A 12,740-nucleotide genomic window follows, 5' to 3' on the forward strand; every position below is an offset into this window, starting at 1 on the left:
TGAAGAGGGCTGGTTGGGAGCGCATTGTGAGCACTTCGAGGCTTAGCGCTTCGAGGCTATTGAACTGTATTCACCGATTACGTACGTGGCCACAGCCAAACCAGCCGATAGCAAATGACCCAGCCACGCGAGTAAATGCGGAAATAGCCGCCAATTAATTACCTCCAGCGGTGCCAGAGCCGCCCCTACTGTTCGCCCCGTAATAACCCAGCGCGTCCAAATGGCACGTCGCGAGCTCCTGCCTGCTACGGGATCCATCTTCGCGGTACGAGCTGGGGACCGGAGAGAGCTGACCATCCGTGGACGTGCCCTCCATCCCTGGACGTGCTGACCTTCATCTGCAATCCCCGTGTGAGTGTGAGTGTGTGTGTGTGAAACGGGCCCGTAGACTCTGGGATATTAAGTATAAGACTGCTTAAGGCCTGCCCTGTGTCTCTGCTCTCATCATTGTGAATAGTGTAAACTAGCCGAAACCCGTGGAACATCCACGGAAGGGAGGATGTGGTGTATGGATAGAGTGTACCATTATGGATGGCATAGGGGATTTGCTTGTCCGAGTAAGAGTTAGGAAGAAAGATGAGAATGAAGAGTGTGTATATGAACAACGTATTTATTGCAATCTACTTAAATGACAACGCTACGATATACTTTTGAAAATATCACGTACAGTCTCGAAGTCAATGCCATCCTTTTATCTCTTCGTATACAACGCACTGATTTCTACCTTATCGTGAACAGGGTAAAGCCTACTTTGATAATCATGAACGGTGGCAGATGCAGGAGTTGGTGAAATGAAAGGGGGGGGGGGCTGATCATGACCTACCCGACGCCACATGGCCTACGCCATTTCATTTGTTGAGATCATGGCCACAACGGAAACACAACTGGATAGGTAGGGCCTAGGCCTACGCCTACGTTTTGTCACTCGGTGAAGTACACTTTGTTTTAAGCTTTCAGAAGCTGAAGCCTTGTTATTTATTGCTTTATATGATACTGATGGACTGCTGATCTGTTTCACTTCGTCGTAATCACAGTATATGGAATAAATTATGGTAAACCCACCTGATGAGGTTAGCATACACCGCGATCGATGACACCGGCACAAATGGCGGAATGCATGCTCTGGATTGTCCACTCAGTGGACGGCTTGCTGTCGCCTTCGACTGTCCAATCAGCAGACGGCTTGCTGCGCCTTCGCCCAGCAGACGGCAATACGATGGCGTCGTAAGATGGCGTCGTATCGGCCGTTAATCGGATGCTTTTGGGCCCCAACGTCGGCGAATTCAGATTTTTTGAGTATGTCTATACGTGATAAACAAAGAGCGCGGTTCGTAGATCGTAAATCCATTAGTGCCGTGGGCATCGGGTCACTGGGTGCGGCATAAAAGGGATAACAAAGTCGAGTCCTTACGGTATTATTATATAGATAAACTTGTTCATCCTTTCCAATTCGATCGCCTCTGTGATTTTGCCATTGACTAAGCGTGGTACGAATAAGACCGCTAGAATCGGGTTCACCATCTAAACGGCTCGGATCACGTGTTCGCTACCGCTCGGCACATCCACCAACACACGTGATTCGTGCGAGGCTTATCTCCTCGTTTCAGGGCAGCGCGAGTAATTAGGTAATAGTGAATTCGGCCTAAAACCCTATTTCGTGCTGTCCGGAAAGGACGTCATAGGCCTCGGGTCGTGCCTGGTCAGTCAAAGACAAGGGTACTAATTCCCCCTTGGTAAAGGGGAGAAGGCCAGTGGCAGATCCGCAACAATTGGTGTCAGGAGTGGGGATTTGGAACCTGGGACGAAATTTGTAGACAAAATTGTGGACACCAATTTTGCATATTGGCCGCAACAATTGGTGTCAGGAGTTTGGATTGGACCCGAAATGCACTTAACACACTCAAAATTACGAGCGACCGAAATTTAGTTTTGTAACATCCAAATTTAATTCGTGCCATGGATAGCCACGGCAGTCGAATGCCGGTGGGGGTAAATGAGGAGGTAGAATCAATAACCCAGGACCCCCATGAAGAATTGGGATAAATGGAGGAGGACATTGATGAGGGGCCGGTAGCAGGGGAAGAAAATGGCGGCGCCTCACACGTTGCGACGAGGGCCGCGCCCGCTGCGCAAGTGGGGGTTATGAACATGCAAGCCTACATGGCACAATTCATGGCGCAAATACAGGCATCCATAAAAATGGAGGGGGATCGAATAAATGGTAGAATGGACATCCTAGAGAATAAGATGGATGCCCAGGGGGACAAATTCACCCGGGAAATGAAAGAAATGAAAGACTGGTTAACGGGTTTGGAAAGCAAAATGGGTGGCCAAATAAAAAAAATGGGAGAGGACATTGAGCGCAGGTCGAGCGGGAGAGTCGCATTGGTACGCAACGGGGTGGCGCGACATGAGGAACGCGTGGAAAGTGAGCCTGAGCGAGGCACAGTAAAAATGGAAAAGCCAACGGGGTATGGAAAAGCCGACGGCCGCCAAATTAGAAGAGAAAATTTTATGCGCGCCAGCGGTCGTCGAGTTTAATAAAGAAAAAGAAATTATAATGGAAATTGGGGTTGAAGAGACGGGAGAAAGAGTAAACGTATCGTGGGAGAAAGAAATGGAATATGTGCAAAGTCCGTGTTCGCATTGTGATGTCGTGCTGCCTAATCCCAATAAAGGTTTGCAGTTGCGGTTGGAGAAGAAGAGAATCCCGAAGGTAAGTAGGAGCATGTATGGCACGAAAATGTATGGCGCGAAAATGTTTGGCGCGAAAATATTTTTCGCGCGCTTGGGATGGCGACGTCACCCGGGCGCTCGTGGAAGGTCCATGGTGCGATGTGTGAGGGTGAATGGCACGTGTGTGCGAACGGCACCGAAGCGTGGGTGTATAACGGAGTGTATGTGGGAAGAGTGTGAAACGGAGTGTGGAACAGTGTGTGACACAGAGTGTGCGATGGCCGAAGAGGGTGTGTGAGAATGCACACCGGAGCGTGTTGTAGAGAGAGTGCGGGAGTGCACACCAGAGCGTGTGATTGGGTTTGCAACAGGAGATTGCACACCCGTGGGTATGAGTGCACCAGGATGTGCGTGAGGGTGTGTGATGATGGAGTGTGCGAGCGGCGTGAGTGCGTCTGAGAGGTGTGCACCAGAGTGTGTGGGGAACGAGTGTGCACGGAGAGAAAGTGCAATAACGGAATGCAGTGGGTGTATGGGAGGCGCTGGAGCACCTCGATGTGCGAGAGTGGAACGGGTCGCGGGTGGGTGTGAGAATGCGACTTGAGCATCGTCGCAGACCGGGGCAGCGTTTAGGGTGACGGATAGCCGACGCGAGCCCTCAGTGAGTCGGGTGCTTTGTGTGCTGCGGGGACCAGCGGGGATCGTTGCCGAGGCGGCATGCACGATTCGAGCCGGGCCCCGCCCTGTATGGTCGGTGCCGCGCCTTGGCGGGAAAGGCGGGCGGCACGGTTTGAGGGGAGGAAAGAGAGGTCGGACCTTCGCCCCCTGCCGGGCGCGGTGCTCCGACCGGGGGAGGTTGGGCCATCGTGCCGGGGACCGGAAGGCTCCGCGCAGGGATGGCGCCTGGAACCTTGGCCCAAGCATGCCTCCTCCCCAGAATCGAAAATGCCAGACGGACCCAACCAACAGGAGACCAACCACCCGTATGCATTGCTTGGCTTTTCAAAGCCGAGCTGTGACGACGATGTATTTCCGCACCGAGAGGCTCAAGTATAGTGGACCGTTAGCCATAGTGTTGGCGAATGGTAGCTTTACCATTCATGGGGCACATGAGCTCTAGATTATGGGGTGGCAGTGAAAATTATCCGAGGGCGGGCTAGGATATTGTTAGGGATTTAGAGATGATGATAGGGACGAGATTTAAGTAGTGACATTTGTACAGGTAGAGGGGATGTAGAGAGATTAGAAGGATGATAATGACGAGGGTGTGCTTTGTGTAAGGGAAGACGGGAAAGCACGAGTATTAGAGGGAAATAGTTAGATGATGCTGTGTGAATGAGGATCACTGTGTGAGTATGAGCTTGAGATTGAGGCGCAAATGAGGAATTGAATGAAATTCTGTGTGTGGATGAACTTGCGCAAATGAGGCATTGGTCGGAGATGACCAGAGGTAGTGTATTAGTGGTGTATTGAGGATGAATGGAATTGTGTTGAGTGAATGGACTTGCATGGTGTGCAAGTGGGGAATATTTGGTGGGTGGAATGAGTGGTGTGGAATTAGTGGTGTGGAGTGCATGGTGCGAAGGAGTGAATGGGGGAAGATGGACCCCATCACGAATACCCGGGGAGGGTAGTTTAAAGTTAGGTAGAGGGAGTAGGTAAATTGTTGGATATTGACACCTGTGGTGCAGGTAGTGGCAATGAAGTGCTTGGATGGGTGCATGAGTCTATGGAAATGGCTGGGCGTGTGGGCTTTGTTGGTGCGTATGGTTATTGGGGCACTCCGCCACAGGTAGTCTGTCGGCCAGGTGAGGCCACAGGTAGGCTCTGGGAGCCAGTCAGAGTAGTGTTCAGTGGGGCCCGAGGATCCTAGGGAAGGACCCGGGTAGCCCAATGCCAGAGAGGGCATCAGAGGGGTGAGAGAGCCAGGAGGGGCCTTCCCCGAATTTAGGTAGTCGCAAGGAGCAAGGTAAGCTCGGGTGGCGACTGCAGTGGCGGAGGTGCACAGGTAGTTGGACCTGCTAATGGAGCCACATGACCCAGCCCCGAAATTGTGCAAGGGCACAATGTGAAAAATTGGGGAGTGAGACCCAAATTTGGAAGGCACCACAGGGTGGGTCAATGGGAATTGGTTTTTAGAACCACATAGTTTAAAGATGCCGATTGGCAGGGCATGCCCCCGGGTTAGTTTAAATGAGTTAATGTTATTAGCGTATAGTTAGGATGAGCAAATCTCTTCACACCATCCACATCCACTCACCAGGGAGACGGAACTCCACACCAGGGTTTGTGAACTATTTGGATGGTGAGACACATCTCGACGTGAGTTGACATTATGTGTAATTCCATCTCTTCCTTCTTGGAAGGGATTGGAAGACGAATTCGGTTTAGAGGGGGATATGGGAGACAAGACGTAGCGACGAGTTTGTAAAGTGTAAATACAGGGAAGGGCAAGGGTAGTGTAGGCTGACATGGGGGGGTTACGAACGGCTAGGGACGAGCTTTCTCTGCTCGCTCTCCTGCGCCCCTCATGTTGCATTGCCTTGTTTTGATGTGTACCCTTGCGCCCTTTCCTCTGCTAACTGTGCTTTGTCTTCCTCCCCACTCATGGACCCATTTTGGAGGGGAGTGTGCAGGAATCCTGAACTGTGCAGCTGCGCCTGGCTACACTTGTGCGGCACCCCTGCTACCTTTTGCTGCACCAATGCACCTTATGGACCACACGTTCTGTGGCCTGGCATCTTTGCTGAGCAGACATTTGCTGTAAACGTTACCTTGCACCTGCGGACCACTGGTTTTAAGTGGCGTCGATGTCACATAGTCGGATCACCTAAGATTGGCCCTGCTGGCAAATAAAAACGGACCCAGTTTGTACATTGTGTTCTGGTGTGTCAGGAAAGAAGACCTGTAAGTTTTTATTATGGCACACAGAAGACGAAGTAGGAAGCAAGAAGATGCAGCCAAGCAGCAGCAAAGCAGCAACTGTGACATTTTATTTTGAAATGGTGATTGTGCATTTTTGTGCATTCTTGTGTATTGGTGTATTGGTGCATTGCATTGTTGTTTCTCTCCTCCAAATTTTCTTTCCCAAAAAGACCAGGTCCTGGGTTATAGAAATGTAAATAAGTAGATTTGTAGTTGTAAATAACCCACCGGCTTTATGTTTAGTTTGAGAATTCTTTCTGCAATTCGGTTAGCTGTGGGTGTGAGTCTGTTAGTTAGTACACAACGCAGTAGGTGGGACATATCTAGTGTTGTAAAAATGTCACACACAGGGTGTTAGATTAAATGTAGAGGGAAACAACATCTAAGTGTCACACGTAATTTAAAGAGTAGTCCTGAACCTTTCTCAAAACCGGTCGTTCTCACTTGTGTGGGTTCGACTCAGAGACGAGTCTGGCAAAGGAGGGGGCAGCGCTACGGTTTTGAGATTGGCACATATTGATCATGAAAGGTTAAAGGGTTGCCCCCCATAGTGAGTCCACGAGCAACATGTAGGCCACCTTAGAGTATTAGTTTTGTCATAGTATGTGTGAGTATAGGCCATTTCCACTAGTAATATCTGCATTGTGTAAAGACATGAGTTTAGGTCCTTTCATTTTTGCGCCACACTCCAATCCCACCTCCATGGGCATAATTGATCCCGCGCCCCATTTGGCTGAACCCTCAGTTTGTTACGCTTTGGCTACCTGCAGCATTTATTAGCTTTGGCTGCCAGCAGCATTCGCTGCTCTTTGTTCGCTTGCTAGTCGAGTAACACGAGGTAGGCCCGAGAGGGAGGAGCACGGGGTCGGGGTGGGGCGGCGTGAAGGCAGCGTGTCAGAGGCGATGACGGTAAGGGCCACCAGCCAACCAGGGCTCTAAGGGCATGGCGTGATAGGGTGTGGTAAGGCGCGTCTGGTGAGTGCTAGAAGGTTCGTGGGGCGTGCCTATAAAAGTCTTGGCACAAAAGCCCTTGAACAGGACTTGCACGAGAAGGAGGACTTGCACGAGAGGAAGGGCTTACCAACAGGACTTGCGAGAGAGGAAGGACTAGCGCTGGGAGGACTTGTGTCAAAGGACTTGGTGGAAGGCACTTGCTTGAAGGACTTGAAGAGGGCTGGTTGGGAGCGCATTGTGAGCACTTCGAGGCTTAGCGCTTCGAGGCTATTGAACTGTATTCGCCTATTACATTCGCGGCCACAGCCAAACCAGCCGATAGCGAATGACCCAGCCACGTGAGTAAACGCGGCAATAGCCGCCAGTGAATTACCACCAGCCGCGCCAGAGCCGCCCCTACCGTTCGCCCCGTAATAACCCAGCACGTCCAAATGGCACGTCACGTGCTCCTGCCTGCTGCGGGATCCATCTTCGCGGTACGAGCTGGGGACCGGAGAGAGCTGACCATCCGTGGACGTGCCCTCCATCCCTGGACGTGCTGACCTTCATCTGCAATCCCTGTGTGTGTGTGTGTGTGTGTGTGTGTGTGTGTGTGTGTGTGTGTGTGTGTGTGAAATGGGCCCGTAGTCTCTGGGATATTAAGTATACTAGGGCATGCCCGTACTATATATATATCTAAAATTATATCCCCCCCCCTCTATTTACATGAAATGGTTTGGTCCATTCGCAAAGCCAAAGCGAACGGCCACAGAACCCCCCCCCCCCCCCCCCTCTATTTACATGAAATGGTTTGGTCCATTCGCAAAGCCAAAGCGAATGGCTTGCGAGTACGGTGACCATACCTTGGGAACCACTTGTCCGATTAATTTCAAACCTTGAAAAGGCACATCCTCGGGTCCCCAGCAATATACCTGGCAAGTTTCAAGTATATCGGACCGGTAGTTGTCGAGAAACAGCGGTCACAGACAAACACACACACACACACACACACACAGACACACACACATACACACAGAGATTACTGGAATTATAGATAGACTAGGGCGTGCCCGTACGTGGGTGCAAAAAAACATGCGTGCAAACAACAACAACAAAAAAAAACTTTGAAACCACGTGGCAGTAACGACCACAGAACCCCCCCCCCCTCTATTTACATGAAATGGTTTGGTCCATTCGCAAAGCCAAAGCGAACGACCACAGAACCCCCCCCCCCCCCCCCCTCTATTTACATGAAATGGTTTGGTCCATTCGCAAAGCCAAAGCGAACGGCTTGCGAGTACGGTGACCATACCTTGGGAACCACTTGTCCGATTAATTTCAAACCTTGAAAAGGCACATCCTCGGGTCCCCAGCAATATACCTGGCAAGTTTCAAGTATATCGGACCGGTAGTTGTCGAGAAACAGCGGTCACAGACAAACACACACACACACACACACACACACACACAGACACACAGAGATTACTGGAATTATAGATAGATGACTGCTTAAGGACTGCCCTGTGTCTCTGCTCTCATCATTGTGAATAGTGTAAATAAACTTGTTCTTCCTTTCCAATTCGATCGCCTCTGTGATTTCGCCATTGACTAAGCATGGTTCGAATAAGACCGCTAGAATCGGGTTTGCCATCTAAATGGCTCGGATCACGTGTTCGCTACCACTTGGCGCATCCACCAACACACCTGATTCGTGCGAGGCTTATCTCCTCGTTTCAGGGCAGTGCGAGTAATTAGGTAATAGTGAATTCGGCCTAAAACCCTATTTCGCGCTGTCCGGAAAGGACGTCATAGGCCTCGCGTCGTGCCTGGTCAGTCAAAGACAAGGGGACTAATCCCCCCTTGGTAAAGGGGAGAAGGCCGGCGGCAGATCCGCAACTATATATATATATATATATATATATATATATATATATATATATATATATATATATATATATATAGATATAGATATATATATATATATATATATATATATATATATATATATATATATATATATATATATATACATATATATATATATATACTGTCTTCGATATATTCAATATTATACACTTTATATATCTTATAGATCACAGATATATTGTTTGGTTCTGGATCCGCATGAGAAATCATACTAGATTTTTGCATCTACTGGTAAAAGCAGATATGTGTGTGTGTGTGTTATATCCATGGCCGATGTTAGAATATACCAACAGTAAATGGTACGAGCCCAGCATCTCTCAATCAAGGATACTTACCGTATTCCTGTATTTCCACAAGTCCGATTTGTATTCAGGAAAGCAACAATTATGGTAAACCATCTTGAAATTGCCACTCTTTCTTCTAAATGCTGAAAATTATGTTTAATGGACGATTTCAATCACAGATTTCGTGCTAGTAATGGCACATTAGAGTGCTCGGCGAGCAGAGCAGATTCACAGGAAACACACACAGTGCATACACGAAAGGTGTCATTTAACATTCATACTCATTTTGAGAGTCCTGCGCTACTTCATTTAACTTTACATTGTTGTCCATTAACAAAAATGTCTGCCAGGGCTATACAGAAAATAAAATATGCAGTATGGTAATTTACATAGGCATCACAGCACAAAAGGGGAGTTCCTGTGGGTTAACTTTACAATTAGCACATACCCATGTTGGGCCAAGCAGCCTCTTCCTGTCTTCTGTTTCCTTGTGTATACAGTGTAAAACTAGTTTAAGTGACTTGTTTTTGTGATCACTTTTAGTTTAGACAGAGAGATTTATTATGAAAAAGTGAATCTGCTGTGGATACAGCCACAGCCACAAAGTTTTGAATGTTTATCAAAACTCTACATAAACTTGGAGCAGATATATTTTAACAAAGAATACAATTTGTCCCTCAAACCTGCTGTTGGTGCGCTTCCTTTTGTTATGTTACATCCTGATCCTTTCTATGTTTTAGGTCCTTCACGAGCCTCGACTTTGTATCCAAAAAAAATAAAATTGATTGTTGATATTTTGCCTCCTAAAAGTTCCAAACTGTCATGCAGTGCAAAACAGCCTGATTTAACTGCTTCCATAACCAGGCGTTTTAACACAATGTCTATTTAGCTGCTTTCTTTTCCACCTTATTGTTTTGACTTCTCAATTTCATGTGGTAAAGATCTAAGAATGTTTCCAATTGAACAGGTAAACAAACCAGGTATCCCCACAGAGGCAACATTTGGAAAGTCTGGCCAAATGCTCGATATGTCATGTTTTTAACACCGACCAAGTATCTAATTCATCATCGACACCAAGCAGTCAAGGATCCTATTATGTTTGACAGGATGATGCAGAGGTAGCACACTTACCTTTGAGCTGTATATAGCCCGGTTTGATTCCTGGCCCGACTATAAACTGTTGGATTGCTGCTTCACAGGCAGGGTGTTGCATCACAAAACCCAACTTCCCATTAGTCAACATGAAAGACCCCACGGTGTCTTTTGCGAAAGGTAGCAAATTATTTCCAGCATCCTGGCCACATTCCAAATTCCTGCCCAAACTATCAGAATGAAAGGGCAACCAAGCAAGCATAAACCTTGCCCTGTAACTGCTGCAGTAGCAGCAGTCCTGACTTTGGCAGAGCAGCAGAGACAGACCAAATATTTCACTCGTCATCTGCACCAACTACACAAGGTTCTTATTACTTCTGAAAGGATAGCAAAAGGTCACACTTACCTTTAATTTGTCTAGTTTGGGTTCTCGTACCGGTTTTCAACTGTGGGAGTGGTGTTACGGAGGAAGTCGTCCAAGTTGGATGGGACGTCAAGCTGGGGACCTGTATGCTATCATTGATTTGTCAGAGGATGTTAAAGATCGATCCCATGGTGTCTTTTATGAATAACAGGCAAGTTGGTGCTGGCAATTCTTGCCTTGACTGTGCTTATGGTCGAACAGTGTAGCTTCCTTCCTGAGGTGCTTGGGGGACTGCTCCAAGGATGAAAATATGCTGCGCTACTCCAGTAATTGCCTGTTATCAGGTGGGGCTAGAAAGAGAAAGAGAGAGCACTGTGTGCCAACTAAGAAAGACTTGACATTTGTGTCCTTCTATTATGAAAGGATAAAATCAAAGGTCCTCAAACTCAGCTTTACATACAAATCAAAACCTCATTTCCAATTAATTTGAACAAACACCCCCATGCCCCATAAGTCTTCAAACACAAGAAGGCTCACCATGTTTACACGATAAGCATGTTCCAGCTTTATTTGTGCTGACACCATCACTATAAAACAACAAGAGAAAAATGACCACAGTGTGGTCACCAGCTGCGACATGTAGAATCATGAGGATATCCGTTGCAATATGCGCTACCAAATTCGACCAGTCATTAAATTATACGCATGCACTGGCGTCTTTTTGTCTTTCAGTTCTGGTCTTGTCCTTTGTTTTACGACGCAACATGCTTCATCAACTGATTACATATAATGTATGGACGTGAATGTTATTTCTGTTAATGTTAATGTTAATTCATTAATGTTATTTATTAATGTTAATTCTGGGTGGCAGAGGGATAATTTGGAACGGGCTTGGTCGGTAGGGGAAGTCCGAGTGTATGCACATGCGCTATTCAATAATTACTCCCGCCAGGGTTCGTGTGTGTGTGTTCGTGTGTTCGTGTGTTTGTGAAGAAGATATCTGGAAAAGTTCTGAACGGATTTGGATGAAAGTTGGTGGGATGATTGCCCTTGGGATAAGGAAGAATTGATTAGTTTTTGGTGAAGCTCAGGATATTATTCCAGATCCAGGAATTTTTTTGGGGAATTTTTTGGGATTTTTTTTCTGTTTTACTGCATTAAAGCTTTTATTCTTATGCTTAAATGATGTTTTTTTTGGTGAAGCTCAGGATATTATTCCAGATCCAGGCATTTTTGGGGGATTTTTTTTTTCTATTTTACTGCATTAAAGCTTTTATTCTTATTCTTAAATGATGTTTTTCTTCTCTAATTCCGAGATATATGAAAATAAATTCTCTGACAGGGCCTACTTTCTTTTTCATTCATTGTTTTGGGGAGAGGGGATGTTAAACAAAACGTATTATTCCAAATTGACCCACGGCGGGAGTATGCGCTCTACTGAGTGGCGTTCTAGTTACACCTAATTTGTGTCAAGTTATGTGAAACGAGATTGATATGAAAACATTCATGTTGTCTCTGTTGCTAAATTTATTCTGGTTTCTTCAAACAAATCGCGATTTTAGTCCGCGATGTTCTTACCTCATACCAACGCACATCCAAGTGTATGCGCATGTGCTATTCAAAAAGGCACCCCAACAACAAGAACAATGCAGTCTTTTCATAGAGCTGCTCGTCACAGCTAAAAAAGTGCATTTTCATTTTTTCCACGACCTAATCTGGCTTTTCTTGTTTTATAAATTGCAAACTTAGCAATTCCAAGTAAAAATTTCAAAAGAAAGCTCACAGATTTTGTTTTCAGTATTGCATGCAAGTTCATAAATAAGGATTATAACAGAAAAAAAACAATTTAAAATTTACAAAATATATGACTCAGAAACAGAGATGACAATCTATTGCACTCAATAAACACATGATACAACTAGAACGCCACACAGTAGAGCACATACTCCCGCCGTGGGTCAAGTTGGAATAATACGTTTTGTTTAACATCCCCTCTCCCCAAAACAATAAATGAAAAAGAAAGTAGGCCCTAACTGTCAAATAATTTATTTTGATATATCTCGGAATTAGAGGAGAAAAACATCATTTAAGAATAAGAATAAAAGCTTCAATGGAGTAAAACAGAAAAAATATTTCCCAAAAAAATTCCTGGATCCAAAATAATATCCTGAGCTTCACCAAAAACAAATCAATTCTTCCTTATCCCAAGGGCAATCATCCCACCAACTTTCATCCAAATCCATTCAAAACTTTTCCAGATATCTTGTTCACAAACACACGAACATACGAACACACACACACACACGGACGGACACAATCGAATGCATTATTCCCTAGCGGGAGTAATAAACCTAAAAATCGCAGAGCCAGAAACATTTTTTTTTTTTGGTATACATAACCGAGGCTCGTGAAAGAGCTAACATTTATCACACAAACAAATCAAACAGACAAACAAACAAAGTATATAAAAAGGGGGAGGGAAGGGGAAGCACATAAACACAACATTTGTGAGGGACATCGGGAATGTGTGGGGGGAGATG

Source organism: Myxine glutinosa, chromosome 1 (assembly GCF_964187855.1).
Source record: "Myxine glutinosa chromosome 1, kmMyxGlut1.1, whole genome shotgun sequence".
In the NCBI taxonomy this organism is placed as follows: domain Eukaryota; kingdom Metazoa; phylum Chordata; class Myxini; order Myxiniformes; family Myxinidae; genus Myxine; species Myxine glutinosa.